The sequence below is a fragment of the Sphaerodactylus townsendi genome, linkage group LG08, assembly GCF_021028975.2.
Source record: "Sphaerodactylus townsendi isolate TG3544 linkage group LG08, MPM_Stown_v2.3, whole genome shotgun sequence".
Classification (NCBI taxonomy): Eukaryota; Metazoa; Chordata; class Lepidosauria; order Squamata; family Sphaerodactylidae; genus Sphaerodactylus; species Sphaerodactylus townsendi.
This window is the reverse complement of record NC_059432.1, coordinates 102,997,619-103,020,379: the sequence shown is the minus strand read 5'-3', so window position 1 is coordinate 103,020,379 and position 22,761 is coordinate 102,997,619. Positions and strand designations below refer to the sequence as shown.

At 46.5% G+C, this 22,761-nt stretch overlaps 1 protein-coding gene across 1 annotated transcript in view; it reads right to left on the bottom strand.

Annotated features, from left to right (window-relative positions):
* Window positions 1–22,761, bottom strand: part of SPATA16 (spermatogenesis associated 16) — a 173,318-nt gene that overhangs the window by 27,687 nt on the left and 122,870 nt on the right. The gene's annotated exons all lie outside the window — the stretch shown is intronic.

The window sequence follows — 22,761 nt, the reverse complement described above, 5'->3', positions numbered from 1 at the left end:
GAATTTTATTTTCTCTGAAGGTCATATCTACGCCTAAGAGAGATTATCCATTCAAAGCTTGGAATGTTGATTTAAACTGAGGTGGCTTTTTCAAATGTCGATTACCCGGACAAAAGCCAGCTCGGCCAAGGTGGGCGATTCCTTGAGCTTTCCGCAGCTATTACTTGTCTGTTAAAAAACAAAACCAAAAAGGTTCAGAGATATTTTATTTTAGACATGTCTCCCTGCTCGCTGACGAGAAATTGGTTTTTAAGATTCCGGCGCAATCGTTAAAAGCCGTTAAACAACCGTATCAAATATTAACATCTCAGATCTTCAAACATACAAAAGGGAAAGAAAAGAACATCTTAGAATAGACCGCCCCCCCAAAAAAAACTTTTTAAAGATTGCAGGCACCTTTGAATTCTGGCACAAAATGGTGGCCACATCCACAAATGGCTGACATGGGAGACGAAGCCATACATATATCCAGAGGAAATCCAAATGCAGGGGAGAGGAGGAGTAATTGTAAAAATACACTGGGAAAGAGGACTGAAAGAGAATAAAACCAACATAGGTAGCAGCTGCCACCCAAGAAGCATCATTTTAATCTGCATAGTCAATCAGATCTCCAATGAAGAAGAAGAAAAGTTTGATTTATATCCCCCCTTTCTCTCCTATAGAAGACTCAAAGGCTCATTCTGCACATGCAGAATAATGCACTTTCAAACTGCTTTAAGTGCTCTTTGAAGCTGTGTGGAATAGCAAAATCCACTTGCAAACAGTTGTGAAAGTGGTTTGAAAATGCATTATTTTGCGTGTGCGGGAAGGGGCCAAAGGGTCTTACAAACGCCTGTCCCCTCCCCCTTTCCGCACATGCAGAATAATGAAGAAGAAGAAGAGTTGGATTTATATCCCCCTTTCTCTCCTGCAGGGAGACTCAAAGGGGCTTACAAACTCCTTTCCCTTCTCTACTCACAACAAACACCCTGTGAGGTAAATGGGGCTGAGAGAGCTCAGAAGAACTGTGACTAGCCCAAGGTCACCCAGCTGGCATGTGTTGGAGTGTACAGGCTAATCTGAATTTCTCAGATAAGCCTCCACAGCTCAGGCGGCAGAGCAGGGAATCAAACCTGGTACCTCCAGATTAGAATTACACACTTGCTCTTAACCACTACTCACATATGTTGTTGCTCTCTCGCCTGACAGTTTGGGCCTACAGACTGTTCAGACAAAGGTTAAGCCCAGAAAGAAAAAAACTGCTAGCTGATGAAAATGCCAAAATGAAAAGCCTAATGGAGCAACAGCCTTGAGAAGAATACATTAGTTCACATCCCACCACATGTGAGCTCCCAAAGGCACGTGGTGGGCCACTGCGAGTAGCAGAGAGCTGGACTAGATGGACTTTGGTCTGATCCAGCTGGCTTGTTCTTATGTTCTTATGTTCTTATGTCTCGAGGCAGGTGGCAAATTTCTGTGCCTATGCAATCAAAACTCGTGGGTAGCTGGGTTGTATTGATTTTTTTAAATTAATCTTATTATCTTTTAAGAAATGTTTTTATATTTAAATAGTTTTATTAATTAACTATATTTTACTTTTATTTCTCTAAATATATATTTATAGCAAGTTCATAATTTTATTGTTTTTATGGTTCCTCTTGAGGGCCTTCCATTTTATTATTCTGGAACTTGGTTTGTTTTATTCAGAGTTATGGGTCTGTGACAATAAGTAAGTAAGTAAGTAAGTAAGGCCCTTTCGCTTTGCGGCCTCCCCTGAGCAGCCCTCACGCCCGGCAAAGAATTCTGCCGACAGGACAGAGGCCGACCAGCAAGCGTCTTGGCGGCCCCAGCAGAAGAGAGCCGGAAAGGCTGACTCGCGCATGGAATACCCTCTTCTCTCCCTCTCTTACTTACTTCCGTTGCCATCCATCGCCCTGCTGTCTTCCTAAGCCCACTTGCGCTGCCCTCCAACCTCCAGGGGTCCGGAGGACAGCGTGTGCGTAGCAAAAGAAGACTCTTTTAAAGCAGAGGCTTTGGTAATGCGGCGAGGCAAATAAGAGAGGAAAGAAAGCAAAATGTTCCCGGCGGTGCGTTTGCACCGCGCTGCAAAATTGCACGCTGTTTTCTCAAAAGCATGCTTAAAGGGGTGTTTTGAGGGCGGCCTAATGCCCGCCAATAGGGAGAGGAAGGAGCTGAATTAAGTGAAGCTGCTGGGTTTCAACAGCTTAGCCGCCTGTATGAACGGCGGCCTGGAGGCGTTTTTACTGTCTTCAGGCCGCCGTTTTTAACCCACGTGCAGGGAAGGGGCCTAGAAGTAAGTAAAGTAAAGCCGAAAGTAGAAGTAAATAAAGACGGACAGACAGACAGACAGACAGACAGACAGACAGACAGACAGACAGATCTCCAGTGATCTATCAGAACTTATGCTGGAAAAGAGCAGGCACCAATAAGGCATTGACAGGAGCTGTGATGCCCACAGGCACCAGGTTGGGGATTCTTGCATTTTAAAGATAGAAATGTTTAAAAACTGCAGCAAAGGAATGCAAGAAATCTTGAAGCAACAATGAGATATAACCTGGTGGAGACCTGGCTATGGCCCCCCTGGGAAGTGAGAAAGAATGTTTTGAGTACGGTGCTCAAATTATCAAACATCGGGTGGGAATTAATCAGTGAGTGCAGGTGGAACTTGCTATACGCTCACTTGCTATCCGAACACTTACTGATTGGTTCCCCATTTGGGGACATGACAATTTATACTCCACTAAAACATTCCCTTCTCTCTGGACACAGTGTGTAACAGACTTCCCCCTGTGATACACCTCTGAAGATGCCAGCCACAGATGCAGGCGAAACGTTAGGAACAAGATCCACCAGACCACGGCCACACAGCCCAGAAAAACCACCACAACCAGTTGAATCTGGCCGTGAAAACCTTCAACAATACATTGAACACCTCTGGTGTGGTGGTTAGCATGTCAGACTAGGACCGTGGTGGCGAACCTTTGGCACTCCAGATGTCATGGACTACAATTCCCATCAGCCCCTGCCAGCATGGCCAATTGACCATGCTGGCAAGGGCTGATGGGAATTGTAGTCCATAACATCTGGAGTGCCAAAGGTTTGCCACCACTGGACTAGGATCTGGGAAATCCAGATGTAACCTTGGGCCAGTCACACACTCTCAGCCTAAACTACCACACAGGATTTTTGTGAGGACGCAGCGGAAGATAGAAGAATGATGTAAGCCACTGTAGTGTCCCTAATGAGGAGAAAGTTGGTTTATATATGAAGTCAATTTAAAAATTAATTAATGACCCTCAAGCTGCTGACATCGAGCAAGCTGTTTAACAGCGTTGTCCAATGCTGTAGTTTAATGGAACTATTTCCCCTTGAAGTTGCTAAACTGTTTTAGGGCTGGTTGAAAACATCCTATGGACCGTGTCTGACCCATCTTCGATGCTCCCTCTGTTTGTTCTGCTTTTGAATACCTGATTTTTTTTCTGTCACACCCATTTCACAACTTGTGATGATCTCCCTCACAAATTCAGTAAATGAACAGCATGCCAACGTGGATTCAGTACTTAGCAATCACGCACGTTTTGATTATTTTACAATACTAGTGACACTGTGGATTACCGTATGAGCGAGCTTTTCGTTGCTGAACCAGCAGGTCTTTCTCTAGATTAGGCGTCGGTCAATTGACAGCAACAGTAGCAGCAGAGGGCCATAGAAGGTCTTCATGCACCCTATTATTCCCTTTGATGGACCTGTGACCCTTGGCTGCCTGGGGGATGGGACCAGTGGCAGAAGTCTCCACCCATATGCACAAGATCTGTGATTCTTGGTTGCCTGAGGGGTGGAACCAGTGGCAGTGGTCCACTTCTGTCCTCCTTAGAACAGCCAATGGGTGGTGGACATTTGGGTGCATGAACCATTAACCAGAGGCGGCTATTTTGGCACCTCTGGCGGCCTCTGGACTAGTTGACCTTAAACTCTGACATATGAGATCTATTATCACCTTTGCTTGTACCCTGCCATTTACTTATGGCCGCGGATTTTCCGGGCAAAAGAACTAAAGTGTGATCCTTTACCTGGGAATTAGCTCAGTTGCTGGCAATGGGGCTTGCTTCTGAGTAAACCCTCCTAGGGTCGTGATTCACCCATTCGAAGAGTTGCACGGTTGTTTCAAAGCAAAGCCACGGACTATCACCAAGTTTACTCCTGAGTAACGCCCGCCTTGGAGCCAATCATTTTTTCTAAACTAAAACCTCAGTATTCAGGTTAAATTGGCGTGTTGACACTTTGCGATAAATAAGTGGGTTTTGGGTTGCAGTTTGAGCACTCGGTTTCGAAAAGGTTCACCATCACTGGTTTAAGATATATGTTCCTACACCTGTGTGCCTTGGCTATGGTCAACAGTACTGCAAAAGCTCTGTTTGATGTTCCTCCTGACATTATACTGAGATGGTGTGTGTGTGTGTGTGTGTGTGTGTGTGTGTAAATAAAACCAAAAGATGGTGACAAATGGAGAGGGAAAGGCCTTTAAAACCTGCTTGAGGGAGGATAGAAGCTGTAAGGATATCTTTTGAGGTGAATATCCCTCAACAGTGACTTCCTCCCAGCTTCTGGCGAGCAGACCTTACAAATATAGAGATACTACCTAACTACCAGTGGTGTAGCACCTGGGGACGGGAGCTGTGCAATGCATGCGGCGGCCTTTCCAGACAAGCACACCCTGAGGGGAGTAGCAAGGACATTCTGGGGGGTGGGGCAGGGGAGCAGGAATCAGGGCAGGATAGAGTTCTGGGGCCGGGGCGAGTGGTGGAGGCGTGTAGCAGGGGTTTGGGGCACAGAATTACCCCAGGCGCAGTTCCCCCTCACTTTGCCCCTGCTAGCTACTGCCACAAGTTTGGCACTGCCATTTTACCATGATTTTAAAATGCTGCAGGGCTCCAATCAGGCATTAGCCTGTGGCGTGGCACTCTTTCTCCCCACCCCGCATCTTTTTGAATGGCAAGGCAGCCATGAGGTGTGTTGATGGTCCTCCCAGAACTGTTTTGTCACATGGCAATGGCAAACTGGTAGGGGATACAAATTTGCCCCCACATCTAGTTGGGCTTTGAGCAGAGCTGGGTTTTGCTCACTTGCTCAAGGGCTGAATGCCGGAGTTGAGAGTGGAGGGGCTATGGTAGAAGCATTACAGGGTTGTTGTACACAATATTCTCTGTGTGCTGCTGACTATATCCAGGTTGATATCACCTTGAGAAAACATCTACCCTGTTTCCCCGAAAATAAGACATCCCCAGAGAATAAGATGTAGTAGATGTTTTGCTGAAGTGCTAAATATAAGGCATCCCCCCAAAAGTAAGACATAGCAAAGTTTTTGTTTGGAAGCATGCCCGTTGAACAAAACACCAGAGCATGCAGCTGCGGAGTGGAAAAATAAGACATCCCCTGAAAATAAGACATAGAGCAGTGGTGGCGAACCTATGGCACAGGTGCCAGAGGTGGCACTCAGAGCCCTCTCTGTGGGCACGTGCAAACAGAGTCCCCCCCACCACACATCTAGGCTGGCCTGGGCCCCTGGGCTCGATTATTAGCATTAAACCTAAGACCCAGTTTTGGGGAAGCAGTGTAGGTAATCCTGTTAAGCGTTAAATCCCACTGATTTTCATGCGAAGAACTAAAGCACGATCCTTTACCTGGGAGTAAGCTCGGTTGCTGGCAATGGGGCTTGCTTCTGAGAAAACCCTCCTAGGGTCGTGATTCACCCGTTGGAAGAGTTGCACGGTTGCTTCAAAGCAAAGCCACCGACTACTACCAAGCCTACTCCTGAGTAACGCACGCCTTGGAGCCCACCGTTTTTTTTAAAACTAAAACCTCAGTATTCAGGTTAAATTGCCGTGTTGGCACTTTGCGATAAATAAATGGGTTTTGGGTTGCAGTTTGGGCACTCGGTCTCGAAAAGGTTCGCCATCACTGACATAGCGCATCTTGGGGAGCAAAAATTAATATAAGACACTGTCTTATTTTCGGGGACACACGGTATGTATGTAGGGCTATCACGCAATGCATTCGGTTTCCATTTTACATATGCAACGTTATACAGCGGCATGTAAATTAGAGAGACATTTCACCTTGGGGCAAGTTCGGCACAGATAGCCTTTAGCGGAGACAAGCCGACGCAGATAAAAGAAGGAGGAAAAGATTTCCCCTCTCGAACGACTAACTGAAAAATCTTAGTATGGAACTGAGAAATTACTGCTAGCTGTTTTGCTGGCAGGCTGAACAGACAGTACTTCGGCTCTCAAGGTCACTCCTCGGCGATGTAAAATTGTTGAAGAAATTATGTGTAAATCTGAGTAATGTTTCCAAAAGCCGAGACAATCGTCTCTGCTCGGCTGGAATGGAAGTGCTGAGGTAATTCAGTATTTGTCTTCTCTTTCAGAATGGGCATAAACAGGTACTTTACCATGCATTATACCACTTCACTTTGGGTTGAGTGTTGCCTGTGATGAAAACAGTGATTTGATCTCTTTGCCCTTACTCAATACATCCTGAAAACGGAATGCATTGCGTGCCCAACCAGAGACATCATACCTGCCCTTTCTAAACATTTCACAGTGCAAGTGACAGAGAGGGGAAAAAACACAACAGAGCTTCATGGCTACAGAATATGCAAGAGCTGTTCTTTAAAAAAAAGCAAGAATATATTGTTGGAATAAGCGACTTCTGCGTGCCTGGACACTGGGGAGTGCTGTGTATCTCACTCTAACTGTGATGTTGCCTCTCTTGTTTGCCCCCCTTGTCTGGGCCAGGAGACCGCCCACTAACTTCCTTTCTTCCCCATGCTGGTTTCACTTCTGCTCTAGCCTTTGACCCCAGCGCATGGTCAATGGCAGCCTGCCACAGTGGGGCTTTCCCACTGTAGCATCCTCTCACCTGCACACACGTGATGGCGCGTTAGTTGTGCCCACTTGTCGTAGTAATCTCTTGAGACTAGGGTTTCTTTCTATCTACCTTTTTCCTGGAACAAAGCTGTGAACTGGAGATGCTTGAACAAATGTAAGTTTTACCTTTTACCTTTATCTCTTGGGAAGTTTCTATAAACTGCACTCACACGCACTACTGGGCAGATCCATGACTCTAAATCTAAAAGAAATCTAACATATATCTCCCTGGCATGGCCCCCATGTACAACCAGGACCTCCCCTCTCACATAAAAGTATGGAGGACTGCATCCTTTAAGGGCCAGAGTTCCTCATTCCTGTTAAACACAACTCTTGTGAACTTTCTCAAAGATGAATCTCAGGACTGAAAGCTCAGTTATCACGAACATGCATCGCCACACCAGTATTTGGGTTGCCAGGGCAGCTCCTTATTTGTAATATCCAGGCAGCGCAAGGCGGCCAAGGAGCAGGGTAGAGAAGCTGAGGTAGGAAATTTCAGCTCATCCTCTGATGGCCTCTTCAAAAATGCTATAAAGGAGCTATTCTGTAGCTTGGGGATGCTGCTACATTTTGGCCCATGGTTGGAGGGTCAGGTCATCTTTGTGGCACTTGGTGACTTTTGTCAGCTTTGACCGATAGGCCACTCAACAGCCATTCCTCAAAAAGGGTGATCTGGCCACGGTGATCCATGCGCTTATTACATCCAGGATAACTTACTGTAAAAGCCAGCGTGATATAATGGTTAAGAGCAGTGAATCTAAACTGGAGAACCAGGCTTGATTCCTCATTCTTCTACACATGCAGCGGACTCTTATCTGGTGAATTTGAGTTGTTTCCCCACTCCTGCATTCCTGCTGAGCAACCTTGGGCTAGTCCCAGTTCTCTCAGAATTCTCTCAGCCCCACCTACCTCACAATGGGTCTGTTGTGGGGAGAGAAAGGGAAAGGAGTTTGGAGGCCACCTTGAGTCTCCTTACAGGAGAGAAAGGCAGAGTATAAATCCAAACTTTTCTTTCTTTCTTTCTTTCTTTCTTTCTTTCTTTCTTTCTTTCTTTCTTTCTTTCTTTCTTTCTTTCTTTCTTTCTTTCTTTCTTTCTTTCTTTCTTTCTTTCTTTCTTTCTTTCTTTCTTTCTTTCTTCTTCTTCTTCTTCTTCTTCTTCTTCTTCTTCTTCTTCTTCTTCTTCTTCTTCTTCTTCTTCTTCTTCTTCTTCTAATGCCATTTACCTGGGGCTGCCTTTGAAAACCATCTAGCCTACAGACAAATAATTTTTCCATGCTGTTGTGCTTGGCAGTAGTTTTTTCCCATGGCACTGTAGCCTGATAAAACGAAACAACAGGATCTTTTGCACCACAAGGAAGTATTTACACTGATGTCTCTGGTGTAGCCACAATCAGTGGGTTGAGGGGATCGTAGTTGAAACTGCTCATGTCTCGTTCTTTATGGCCGTACTCCTCTTCCAGGTGACCTCTGGTTCAACAATTCTTTGATCCTGAATTGGTTCCATCAGCGCAGGTTCCGGTAGTGGTACTAAGCTTTGGCTAGCGCTTGTGTGTATGACTCACTTTTAGTTTAACCAGACTTCACTCCGAGAGGAGAAACAAATCATGCCGAACAAAGCCTTGATAACTCCCACAGTCTGAGCAATATGTAAACAGTGATTGACTTGAAGGGCATTGTCAATAAAAAGGTCACCTAAAGGGAGAACACAATATATGAGATGCTGGGAAATATCACCAGCATGAGAGTATGAGATTTTTTTAAGACCCCCCATTCCTAATACTGGCCCAGTCAGTTATTGCTGTTTGTTTTATCTTCCTCCTGGATCTTTGTGTCTGTGCTGAAGGTTTCATGGACACCAGCTCTGGAGTCCGTAAAAATTTCAGGATCGGAATGAGGGGAGTTTAACGGTAAGTGGCGTTTCTCAAGGTGTGCTCTCCACACAAAGTGATTCAAAACCATGCTTCTCCCAGCAAAATCTTTGCGACAGACAGTTCATAATCCTCCCGGCAAATCGCCTGTAGGAGGGGATGTTGGTTTTGCTGATGGCCGCTGCAAAACATAAGTCTCTCTGCCCTGTTTGCCAGACGCCCCAAAATCCCGGCATCCGCCCAGCGGACACCTGAAGCCATCATTCCTCCCTGAGCTATGAACAGAAGTACCTTTCAGGAAGGGCCGTGGGCGTGGGGTGGGGTGGGGTGGGGGGGACAATCTTCCCTTCATGGTTCAGACAACATGTAATAATTTCTCAGGAGACATGGCTTTGTGATGACGGTGAAGTGTAAAAATGGGTATTAGTTATGTAACAGAAAGCTTTTAAATTGCAGTTTCTTAGCAAGGTAATTTTGAACAGATGGATGGGCTGCCCTTGGAATCACCCCCCCCCCCCCATTTCACCTTTTACATGTTGCGACCTGGAATGGAGTGAAAACAGGAAGAACTTCTTACAGCCCAGTCCAAAAGGTGGTGGTGGTGGTAGAGCCTCCGAAGGGCATCAGGTGGCGCAAAATGAGGGATAAAAAAAACCCCTCTGGTCACCTGAAAAATCCGATTGGGAAGACTGGCTTACACCAAACCAGGGGTGTAACACCCAGGGGGATATATGGGGCCAAATGTCCCCGGGCTGCAGCCTTCCCCCCCCCCCTTCATGGCCCTCTACATCTGGGCCGTTTGTCATTCAACGGGATCTGCCATTCCTCCCTCTTGGGAAGAGGATTTTGAATATGGAGCTGCTGGACGCCCTTTATTTTTATGCTAGTATTTTTATATTGTATTTATGAGATCTAGCTTTTACTGTTTGATTGCTGCTTTTAAAGATTTAGCCAGTTTATGTTATATTATGTTTATTGTTGTACACCGCCCGGAGCCCCTCGGGATAGGGCGGTATAAAAATCTAATAAACAAACAAACAAACAAACAAACAAACAAACAAATAAATAAATAAATAAAATTTAGTCACGTGGGGTTTTTTGGGGGGGAAATTCGCTCCCCACCCTCCTTCTTCCCGGATGACCTGGTGCAAAAAAGTTGTCTGGTCGTGGTGGGGGAGGGCAGCCGGCCATGGGGGCGGGGTGGAAAACTCAGATTTTGCACCGGGTTACTTCTTTCCTAAATACGCTTCTGCACTAAACTTTTGGGTGGTATAAGTTGGCTGCCGGCGTAGGGGCTGAAAGTCCTTTGGGATTGCCTCCAATTGTCACTGAAAGTCACCTGGGATTGCCTCCAAATTGCCTGCACATCCTCCTGCAGTGTAGAAACAAGGGTGTTGAGAAACACCTCCTGGTTCTTGTACCGTAGTGCCCCACTGCCAGTGTAAGTCCTTCAGCACTGGCATCCATGCCACTTTTACACGGCGCTGGTGGCCCAGGCCCTGGCACAACCCTTCCAATGCAGCTTTGGCCCTCCACCTTTGGATCGCACAGTTGATTGTTTGGCCTCCCTGAGGATTTCTCATCTTATCCTCCTCCCTTTCTTTGCTACGAGGGATTCTGGCCAAAGTATTCGTGGGGCAGATTGTACCTAATAAGCTAATGTATTTTGGCCACAGACCAAGTCAGCATTCAGACCAGAGGGTCTTCCTGGAGTGACTTCACAGAAGCACCTATTCATTTAGGGGTGTCAGCAGGTTGTATAAAGTAGAAGATTATTTTGATCGTTGCCCTTCTGCACCAAAGAGAATTTCAGCTCCACAGACTTTTCTAATCCAGAGCCTGCAGGTATACCCTGTTTCCCCAACCATTCTTATTCTGAGTCTTGGACAGCAGAGGTCTTTTTGGATGCTGGCAGGTATGAGAGGCTGCTTCCGCATGGCCACGCTGGGGTGTGTGTCGGCGTATACTATGCCGACACCCCCCCCCGGGACCAGAGGCTTCCCATTCCCTCTGCGCAAGAAATGAAAAAAAGAGTTGCATTTGTTCATTCTTCCCCTCCTGCACTGTTGAAAACAACACTTAAGCTCTGATCCTCACAAGCCTGTTTTTCTTTAATCTTCACTGCTCTAAGTCCAGTGTCTTCTTTGATATCCCCATAGAATTACCTTTGAAGTAACAATTCGATTCAAGTCCAGTAGCTCCTTAGAAACCAACAATATTTTAAGGGTATCAGGTTTTGAGAGTCATGAGAAATAGGCTACCCAACTTTATCCGACTTGACCTCTGTAGGGCCTGGATTTCCACAGCAGAATTCCAGCATGTGCAAGTTCAACACTGTGCTTCCTTTGTTGGTCTGTGGCATGTTCATCATGCCTTCGGGACCGCATTACTCCATATGTCCCGGTTCGACCTCTGCATTCGGCAGAGGCCAACCTACTGGAGATCCCTGGCCCCTCAATGATGCGGCTGGCCTCCACTCGGGCCAGGGCCTTTACGGCTCTGGCCCCTGCCTGGTGGAACACTCTCCCTGCCTGGTGGAACACTCTCCCTGTGGGACCTTGGCGATTTCCGCAGGGCCTGTAAGACTGAGTTGTTCCACCGGGCCTTTGGAGAGGCCTGCCGCTGAGTGTGCCCCCTTTATTCCATTCCATGGGTTCTCAATACCATCAAGACCCATTGTCTCCCACCTCCTCCTTTTTTAGGAGGATTAAGTTAAGTTAAGTTTAGGAGGATTTAAGTTAGATAGGGTCTCCTTGGGATGCCTATCCTAGGAAGTAATTGCTGTTTTTAACTGTATTTATGGAAGCTACATTATGATGGTTTTATGGTTTTATGTTGTACACCGCCCAGAGCCCTTTGGGGATGGGGCGGTATATTTAAATAAAAAATAAAAATAAAAATAAAAATAATGAAGAAGAAGAAATAGAAGCAGCAGCAGCAGCAGCAGCAGCAGCAGCAAGACAAAGGCCTATTCCACATGGGCCACTGGAGTGGAAGACCCACCACAACTTACTACATTCATTTTTTTGAGTTACCTGATAGAAGTCTTCAGTTGTGTTTGTCTGTAAATGGAGTGTAATTACTGACCAAGACACCTCAACATACATCTGAACTTAATAGGCTGGGCTTCCTATTTATTTTATTTATCAAATCTCTTTATTTATCAAATATCTATCCTGCCCTACCCCTGAAGGACTCAGGGCAGGTTACAACATAAACATCACAATTACAATAATTAAAAGCTTTAAAACCCATATATAAAATGACCAATACGAAAAGTGGTAAAAACCTGGTCAAAGTGTGTGGCTTTTGAGCCCCTATTACTTCACCTTTTGAAAATTGATCATTACTTATAATCCAGAATTGTATACATAATACAATCTGATATCAATATGATGTGGAAGGTGGAGTCGGGATGGAGACAAGCGTTTGAATCCCTACTCAGCTGTGGGCAACCTTGGATCAGTCACTATTCTTGACCTACCCAACCTCAGAAGATAATTGTGAAGGTACACCCAGAAACCCCAGGTATACTGTTCTGTATTTGATGAAGATCGGGAAGTCGGCTATTTCTGTACTGGTGATTGGATGTTATCCTCTCACAAGGACATTGCTGTGAAGCTGTCTTGGAAGTCTCCCCCTGGATCTATCAATATTGACTGCTCTTACAGGCAGCACCTCTTCAAGTCCCCAGGTAGTTCACATCACTGACTACTTATTGGTAGTTCTTTTAATGCTGAGATTGTACCTGATACAGAGGTGGGATCCAGCAGGTTCTCACAGGTTCCCGAGAGTAGGTTACTAATCATTTGTGTGTGCTGAGAGGGGGTTATTAATTGGTGATTTTGCCAGGTGATTTTTGCCTTAGTTATGCCCCTCCTCTCAGCAGTAGCGTGCAGAACTTGAAGCAGTCTAGCAGGAGGTGCACCGGCGTGCGTGGCAGCCTGTGACTGCATGCATTCGTTTCCCACCCAAGGACCGGCACAGCGGCTGCGTCCTTGCCACAGCCCCGCCCAGGAATGCCCCACCCCCAGAATGCCTGGCCACACCCCCGTCATGCCCCGCCCATCCCCATTGGCGCTATGCCACAGTTTGAGTCCCACCACCATGGGAACCTGTTACTAAAATTTTTGGATCCCACCACTGACCTGATACCTTCTGCAAGCCAATCAGATACTCTACCACTGAGCAATAGTCCCACCCTAAAGGCCATATAAAGAATATACTGATCTCCTTAGGCTATTTTTATTTCCTAGAGGTTAAAAAAGAATAGAATGGCACAATGGCTTTTCCTTCTCTCCCATTCTGTTGTACTTATTCAATGAATAAAACATACAGTGTGCAATAACTGACAACATCTTGCTTATCGGCTGCATTAAACCTTCGTTAATGTAGGTCATATATCAGTTTATTATTTAGGTTCTTAAGTGCGTTTAATAACTTAAGATGGTGGCAGTCTTTTTTTGTACCTCGATGTAGTTATTTGAAAACCGGTGTAGGAGAGCAGCCAAAAATATATCTCTGTATTTTGCCAAGCTCTTAAAAGCAAAACCACGGAGGCTTAAGAGATTTATTTTAAAGTTCAGAAAGTGTTAGATACTACAAACGGTCAATTTATCATTTTGCAAGAAAGAGAACCCAGGCTTAGTGTCACTCTAAATTCAGGAAAGGAAATATGAGCAGAAAGAACTGCTTCGACCGTGCGGAGTCCCTAGATTGATCAGCAAGTAGCTGGACACGCCTGGTGCGCATGCACATCCAAAACGGCATTGGTGCCGTGACTGGAAGAGCGCCAGTATCTTTCAGGAGAGCTTGTAATCAGCAGACAAACATGGGAGAATGCAGGCGGGGGATCTTGAAAGCCATTATGCAAGAGTAAATTGTGTAACTACAGCAGCCAGACAAAGCGATTGTTCCATTGACCTGGCAAGGGCGGAAGGCCAGACTCCTCATGTTTATACCGAGCATTAAGGATGAGTTGATAGGGCTGTTTAATGCTCCTTTTCGATTTGGTTGGTTGCCACTGTCATGGGTTTCGCCTCATTTTCATGGCTGGGGCTGATGGTGTTTTGTTCCCTTTCGAGTCGCTTATGTGCAACGGATGAGTAAGTAACACTTAGGGGGGGAAACGCAGAAATAAAGCATTGTTTCCCACAAGGGAAAAGCACAACTAAAGTGGAGCGTATTCAAAGTCAGCCATCAAGGCTGTACAATCCCGATTCATCACCAAGTTCAGGCATATTTATTTGTTACATTTATACCTTGGCCTTTCTCCCCTGTGGAGATCCGAAGAGGCTTACAATGTTCTCTTCTCCTCCATTTGAGCCTCACAACAACCCATTGTGGAAAGTTAGGCTCCCTAGCAGCAGTGGCGTAGGAGGTTAAGAGCTCGTGTATCTAATCTGGAGGAACCGGGTTTGATTCTCCGCTCTGCCGCCTGAGCTGTGGAGGTTTATCTGGGGAATTCAGATTAGCCTGCGCACTCCCACACATGCCAGCTGGGTGACCTTGGGCTAGTCACAGCTCTTCTGAGCTCTCTCAGCCCCACCCACCTCACAGGGTGTTTGTTGTGAGGGGGGAAGGTCAAGGAGATTGTAAGCCCCTTTGAGTCTCCTGCAGGAGAGAAAGGGGGGATATAAATCCAAACTCTTCTTCTTCTTCTCTCCCAACAAGCTTCCATTTGAGAGTAGGGATTGGGCCTGGGTCTCCCAAATCCTAGCCTGATACTCTAGCCACTACACTATGATGGCAGATGATGGAAAGGGCCCTGCACCTGTACAAAGGAAGATAGAAGGAGGTTAAGGCAGAGGTGGGATCCAGCAGGTTCTCACAGGTTCCCGAGAGTAGGTTACTAATTATTTGTGTGTGCCGAGAGGGGGTTACTAATTGGTGATTTTGCAACATGATTTTTGCCTTAGTTATGCCCCTCCTCTCAGCAGTAGCGTGCAGAACTTGAAGCAGTCCAGGAGGTGCACTGGTGTGCATGGTAGCCTGCGCCTGCGTTCATTCGTTTCCTGCCCAAGGACCGGTGCAGCAGCTGTGTCCTTGCCACAGCTCTGCCCAGGAATGCCCCGCCCCTAGAATGCCCGGCCACGCCCCATTGGCGCTACACCACAGTTTGAATCCCAGCACCATGGGAACCTGTTACTAAAATTTTTGGATCCCACCACTGGGTTAAGGGTTCGTAACTACCCCCCAACTGGGGGAGGGGAAGGGAAGGAGCAGGATTGCTACAGCTTCTACTTTCCACCTAGCTCTCACCCACTTGCACTGACATTGATAGAGGCCACTAGTTCATGGTTGTGTGGCCCCTGTGAACCAGGAAATGCCAGAGCAGAAGCTCCTACATACGTCATGAGGGGTCTCCTTGTAGCCAGGGCATCTCCGGCTGAGGGAGAGTCCCCAAGGCTATTGACCCACTGAAACTTTTCCGAGTGACCTTAACGGTCAATCTGCCTCTGTTCCTGGGCGTTGTCTTCACCACAGAGCAGGCCAAGATATCAGCTGGGTCTGTGCAGGAACAATGGAGGCATGTGAGAAGATGACAAAACCAGTGTTGGTTGTGGATGCAAACCCTGGTTTCACCAATGGAGTGCAGTTGAAATAAACAATGGTTTCAGACCTTGTGAGCTTTTGTGTGGTTTGAATTTGGCCAGGAAGCATGAGAGAAATGGTTTTGAGTTGACCAAGGAGGCCAGCAAGTTCTATGCTGGGAGGTCAATGTTGCTTTAAGGGTGGGATGTTACTTTAGAATGCACATTGCTGTGTGACTATGTGTTTCTCATCTGTTCTACCTGTCCATCATAAATAAGTAGATACATTTCCTATGAAACAGTATGGAGAGGGACCACAGCTCAGCCTTTGTGTGCAGAATATCCCAGCTTCAGTACCCGATATATCTTGTTATAAAAATCACAGGTACCCCATCTGGGAAAGACTTTCCTTTTACTGCTAGTGGGTGCAGACTACAAACAGATTAGCTAGATTAATATTTTGATTCTGTGTAACCAAAACACTGTGTAACCAAAACACTTTAGAATGCACATTGCTGTGTGACTATGTGTGTACTACGGTGTGGTGTAGTGGTTAGGAGCATTGGACTCTAATCTGGAAAACGGGGTTTGTTTCCCCTCTCCTACACATGATGCCTGCTGGCTGACCTTGGGTAGTCACAGTTCTCTCAGAACTCTCAGCCCCACCTACCTCACAAGGTGCCTGTTGTGGGGAGAGGAAGGGAAAGGAGTTTGTAAGCTCCTTTGAGACGCCTTACGGTTCAGAAAAAGTGGGGTATCAATCCAAACTCTTCCTCTTCTCCCAAAGCTGCTTTATTTGTTTCTGAACCGAAAAGAAATCAGTCTGGTAACGAGAGAGTATAAATGCAGTATCGATGTTTCGCACCACGCCAGTTTAAGGCGTTCCGCCCAGTCGTTCCATGACGCGATGGTATTATGATCAGCGAAACTCGCCGTTTGATATGGGGGAGGGGGGGAGTCTGATAGATGGTTGCTGGGTTAAAAACGTTGCATGTGCTTCTACGGGACATCCAAATTAGCCGCAAGCAGCCTCTGATCAACACCGCTGTTTGCATCCTTTTTCTATTTTTTTAAAAAAGATGTTCAAGGTTCTGGTTGGCAGGTGAACAGGGGTATAATTTCGGTACCTGAGGAAGAGAATTTAATGGGAGAATGTGCCTGTCTGGCAGGATTTCCCTTCCCGTGCTATCAGAAGCATGACGCCGAGCAGGCCTGCAGTCATGATGCTCATCAATTTCACACTGCTGCCAGTGCTTCGCAAAGAGGGCTTCTACTTAAACGCTCGGCTCCGTTGCTCCCCAAGGACGAAAGGATTAGAAACTCTTCTGAGCTCAGGCTTTTAAACAACCTGGCCTCAGAAAGGGATGGCTGAAAACAGTTGGACAAAGCCGGCGGCTTAGCACCTTTCCGCCACATTATCTTGTATCTCACTGCATACCTGCTCCTTGAAAGTAACGGAGTTGGCTGAGAAATGATCTCTGAATGGGGGCATGCAAGGGAGCCACACTGCTGTCAGGAGTGGCATCTGCCCCCTCCCGACTTCAGACCAGAAGGCACCAGGAGACACGTCTGGGCTGAGGGGGGTGATGTTCTGTTGGGGCTGGGGGTGAGTGCTGACCTTCTCTGTACCTACACCTGCCATATGTTAATGGGCCTTTTGTTCTGTTTCAATGCACTTGGTAACATGGGGTGTTTCCCCACTTACCAGTAGCTGCGCGCAACTGTAGGCAAGTAGTGCGGGGTCCCCCGGCACTCCCCATTACAGGGGCGGCGACAATGCAGCCGCCCCGACGTTGCTGCTGTCGCGCCCCCTCAGTGCACGTCATTTCTGGCACTCTTCCAAACGGCGCCTTTTGATGACCCCGCACAGAGCGCGGGGTCGTGGGGAAGTCCAGGCACGTGCCAGAAATGACACGCGCTGAGAGCAGCGCGCGGCATAGGGGGTCATGGCAAGTGGGGAAACGCCCATAGATATCTAGGCTACCGTTGTTGTGGACTCTGGAAGGGAGGTGGGAGGAATGGAGACCACAGGCGCAGCCCAATAGGAGACTATCGCTATGGCCTTGGGACGCTTGTCTCCAGAAACAAAGTCTTTCACATCTCATTGTTCCCACAATCTGTGAGAAAGAGAAAGGGGGAGTTCCGAGGAATCAGGAGGGAATAAATCTTACTATAGAAGCCAGGATCGCCAGAACTGGCTTCTTGAACCTGAGTGGCTGTGCCAACCCAATAAAGACTTCTGTTTCCATATCTAGAGTCCGCTTATTGATCGCTGGTCCAAGACCTGACAACCGCCTAGAATAGACTGTGAAGCATATGCCAAGGATGGGAGAAACAGGGTCTGAGGCTACAGACACCTTTCCTGGTTCCCATCAAATGTTTTTCAACATGGCAAAAAGTATCCTCTGCCCAGCAAGGCTTCTGATTGGATGTTGGAGATTTGGCTGGCTGTGCAGATTAAAAAACATTGCTTTGGCAGCAGCTGCTGCCACCACAGCATAAGGATCTTCACTGCATGATGGAAGATGAGTCGTAGGAGCCCTTTTGTGGCTCGCTCCGCCTCCTGAAGCAACCATTTTGTGGCAGCTGCTTTGTGACTTTGACCATCGAATTGTGTCACAATGCAAAAGGTAAGACTACTTGCTGTTCTCCTGACCGCTAAGCCACACACTAAAGCACTGATAGTGCAATTTAAAAAATAAATATAAAGTGCAAAAATTGTGCCAAGGCGATACTTGGTGGTGGTGGTGGTGGTGGTGGTGGTGGTGGTGGTGGTGGTGGTGGTGGTGGTGGTGGTGGTTCTTCTTCTTCTTCTTCTTCTTCTTCTTCTTCTTCTTCTTCTTCTTCTTCTTCTTCTTCTTCTTCTTCTTCTTCTTCTTCTTCTTCTTCTTCTTCTTCTTCTTCTTCTTCTCCTCCTCCTCCTCCTCCTCCTCCTCCTCCTCCTCCTCCTCCTCCTCCTCCTCCTCCTCCTCCTCCTCCTCCTCCTCCTCCTCCTCCTCCGCCGCCGCCGCCGCCGCCGCCGCCGCCGTCGTCATAGCAGCATAGATAGCACGTATATAAATTAGTCCGCTAAGGTATAAATGCAATATGTTAACTATCAATCAGCGGCTGAGCCCTCTCCACCATATCCACTGCTGCTGTCCTTTCATTCAACCGGTAGAGTTTCTGAAAGCACAATCCTGGTGCCTGTGTTCTCCTCAATGGAGATTCTTGCAAAGACTCTCTGGTTGAAAATAGATGACATGGAAACAAAGAATTCCAATCCACATCCACAAAATTTTTTAAAAAACGTGCTCTGTGGTACAAGCTAGCATTTTCAACTGAAGCCTTCATCAGCGGACTACTACCGTATTATTATTGCGTTTGCCTTGATCCAACCATTGGAATCAGATGCAGGGAAAACCTGTCAGACACACATTGCTATGCTCTGTTCCACAGAAAGATGATAGTTTGGTCATTTGAGGTGCAGTGGTTGAGAAAGAAGAAGAAGAAGAGTTTGGATTTATAGGAGACTCAAAGGGGCTGACAATCTCCTTGCCCTTCCCCCCTCACAACAAACACCCTGTGAGGTAGGTGGGGCTGAGAGAGCTCCGAGAAGCTGTGACTAGCCCAAGGTCACCCAGCTGGCGTGTGTGGGAGTGTACAGGCTAATCTGAATTCCCCAGATAAGCCTCCACAGCTCAGGAGGCAGAGCGGGGAATCAAACCCGGTTCCTCCTGATTAGATTTGTTTTATTTATTTATTTATTATTTGAATTTATAAACCGCCCAATCCCCGGGGGGATACATGAGCTCTTAACCTCCTATGCCACTGCTGCTCTCAGTTGTATGCTTCCTCATCAGAATATAGAAAGTTGTATGCTTCCTCATCAGAATATAGTCTCAAATGAGTATGAGAATTATCATTGATTTTTATGCACTGCTTTTGTCAAAACCATTATTTTGCACATTATTGAACATGGTACTTTGATACAAGAGCATTTAAGACAACATGTATTTTTTTACTTTCCAACAGATGTGGGGATTAGGTCTCAGTAGGCACTAGGACCATGTGGAGCATTCTACAACAAAGAAGGTCCAGCGTGCTTTGGTCTGTGGTGTAGGAATAGACAATCTACTATCATCTTTCTGCGGAAAGTGGCTCAAACAGTTGAAGCATAATTTGCGAAAAAATCAGATTGGGAACAATGAACCTCAGCTTCGAAAGAGACAAAGGCTTAGACTAGAGGTTTTCTTTACTTTTTTTTTTTAAAAGCCAGCCTTGTTAACAGGGAGTTCAGAAGTTGCTTGTTTGGCCACTGAAGCCAAGTCAGAAGTCAGATCAGACAGAGTCATCGGGCCTGAGGAGACCAAAGGCATGATGAGCTCTCTTTAAAGATTTTTCTGGGGGGGTATTCACCGAAGCGGGGGATTTTCCCCACAATGCAGCCGTAAGCCTGGAGGCACGTTCACGTCTGGCCTTTGGAGTAAAAAGGCGGCAAGACGGGGACGTCTCGAAGACATATTGAGGCAGAAAAGACATTCATTATGCTCATCATTCGGAGCCATCTTTGTTCCGCACTTTAAACATTTGACAAAGACGAAAAGAGAAGAAAAAGTCTGAGGTGAACGAAGCACTCAATTGAAGCCGGGCCCTCTCTCCGAGGCAGCAAAGACAGAACGGAGGGAGGAGCACACTCCCTACCTCTGTTGCAGGACCATTTTGGGGGGAAAAGCAGCCTGCTCTTGGAGGGGAAGGGGAGTGCTCCAAATGCTCGGAAGCTTCTAGAAGCCTTCTAGTCAGTTCTCCGCAGCTGGCCCGCTCCTGTGCACGCAGGACTGTGCTGAAGATGAAGGAAAAGTTTATGCTGAATAGAACGTGGCTATTTATCGTTTTTTCTTTTAGGTGTCAACACATTTGAAATGAAAAAAAGTATCTGTGGGCAGGCAGCCAAGTAAAAATGATTGCAAGATGGTAACTGCTGTCAACTTATTTGCTAGATTGCAAGAAGGCGAGCAGAAATTGAGTTTGCTTTGTAACATTTGTGATTTTGAATGGGCTCATTCTACGAGTTGGTGCAGTCATGGCTGACTGCAGGTTTTTATGGTCCCCTGGGCATCAGGTATCTCTGGGTCCCCCCCCCTTCATTTGAAAAACAGTTTCTTGAGAGACGGAAACCAATTTCGGGTTACTAAATGAGCATATTTCTAACTGGTAGCAGCAAAAAAGGAACCCTACTTTCGTTCAGGGCAGCTAGAATAAAACTGGCCGGGTGCAGTGGTCAACTGTGTCAGACTAGGATTCAGCTCCCAGCTATGCCACGGAAGCTTGCTAGGTGACCCTGGGTCCATCACACACTGTGGCGTAGGGGGTTAAGAGCAGGTGTACTCTAATCTGGAGGAACCAGGTTTGATTCCCCGCTCTGTGCTTGAGCTGTGGAGGCTTATCTGGGGAATTCAGATTAGCCTGTGCACTCCGACACACGCCAGCTGGGTGACCTTGGGCTAGTCACAGCTTCTCGGAGCTCTCTCAGCCCCACCCACCTCACAGGGTGTTTGTTGTGGGGGGGGGGGGAGGGCAAGGAGATTATAAGCCCCTTTGAGTCTCCTGCAGGAGAGAAAGGGGGGATATAAATCCAAACTCCTCCTCCTGCTCCTCCTCCTCCTCCTCCTCCTCCTGCTCCTCCTCTTCCTCCTCCCTCCCTCCTCCTCCTCCTCTTCTTCTTCTTCTTCTTCTTCTTCTTCTTCTTCTTCTTCTTCTTCTTCTTCTTCTTCTTCTTCTTCTTCTTCTTCTTCTTCTTCTTCTTCTTCTTCTTCTTCTTCTTCTTCTTCTTCTTCTTCTTCTTCTTCTTCTTCTTCTTCTTCTTCTTCTAACTAACCTACTTCACACATGAAGATAAAATGGAAGAAAACAATATAAGCCACTTTGGGTTTCTATTGGAGAGGCAGGTGGGGTATAGATGAAGGAAATAATAAACAAAACACACAAAGCTTCTCACTGAGGTCTAACATTTGTGGCCAGATGTGCAGAGGATACTTTGTAATAACTACAGACATGGCTTGGATTGAAATGGGCCGCAGCCCTTTTTATTAATATATAAAATTATTTAAACAGAAACTGGGCAATCAAGAGGAGCACATCTTATCTGCCAGTCAGCGTCCCTGGCTGATCCCAGCTTTAACCCAATTCTATTGGGGAGGACAGAAGCAGAGGCGTAGCTACCATGGGGACATCCGGGGACAAGTGCCCTGGGTGCCACCTTGTGGTGGGCGCAAAAATTGCAGGTTCGTTAGTGGCTTTTTCTATTTTTCAGGGTTTTTCCCATTTTTGGCCTGCAGGGGGCGCAGTTTTTAGGCTAGCAGCACCGAAATTTCAGACTATTGTCAGGTGACTCTCCTGATGATATCAGCCAAGTTTGGTGCAGTTTGGTTCAGGGAGTCCAAAGCTATGGACCCCCAAAATGGGTGACCCCATACTACATTATTTCCAATGGGAGCTAATAGTAAATGGGGCTACCATTTTGAGGGTCCATAACTTTGGATCCCCTGAATCAAACTTCACTAAACCTAGGTGGTATCATAAGGATAGTCTCCTGCTGATACCACCCAGGTTTGGTGAAGTTTGGTTCAGGGGGTCCAAAGTTATGGACCCCCAAAAGGGGTGCTCCATCCCCCATTGTTTCCAATGGAGCTAGTAGTAGATGGGGCTACCCCTTTGGGGGTCCATAACTTTGGTCCCCCTGAACCAAACTTCACTAAATCTGCGTGGCTTCATCAGGAGAGTTTCCTGAAGGTAGCCTAAAATTTTGGTACTGTTGGCTTAAACATTACTCCCCTGACAGGCACCCTCAATTTTTTTCTCAGGTTCTCTCTTTAAATCCACCTCCTTTGGAGTGGATTTAAAGGGAGAATCTGGGCTCCCTAGATTAAAAAAAACATTTCTTAAAAGTATTGTTGAAGGCTTTCAAAAACCAGATTCAACTGGTAGTTAGAAGTTTTACATAGCTGTGTAGCTTTCATCTTAGTAGATCTTGTTCCTAACATACCTGCATCTGTGGCTGGCATCTTCAGAGGTGTATCACAGAGAGAGAAGTTCGTTATAAGAGAAGGCTGGACACAGTGTATAATAGAATTCTCTCTGTGATACACCTCTGAAGATACCAGCCATTGGTGATGTAGGTGAAACATTAGGAACAAGATACACCAGACCGACGCCTCACACAGCCCAGAAAAAACTCCATTAATAACCAACAGTTGAAAAAATGATGCTGTTTGGGGTGGGGAATCTACCCTGAAACAGCATCACTTTCAATGTTGTTTAAACTAGGGAGCTCCAGAGTATCCCCTTAAGGTGGATTTAAAAGGAGAATCTGGGCTCTGTAGTTTAAACAACATTGAAAGTGATGCTGTTTCAGGGTGGATTCCAAAAAAATAAAGCATCACTTTCAATGTT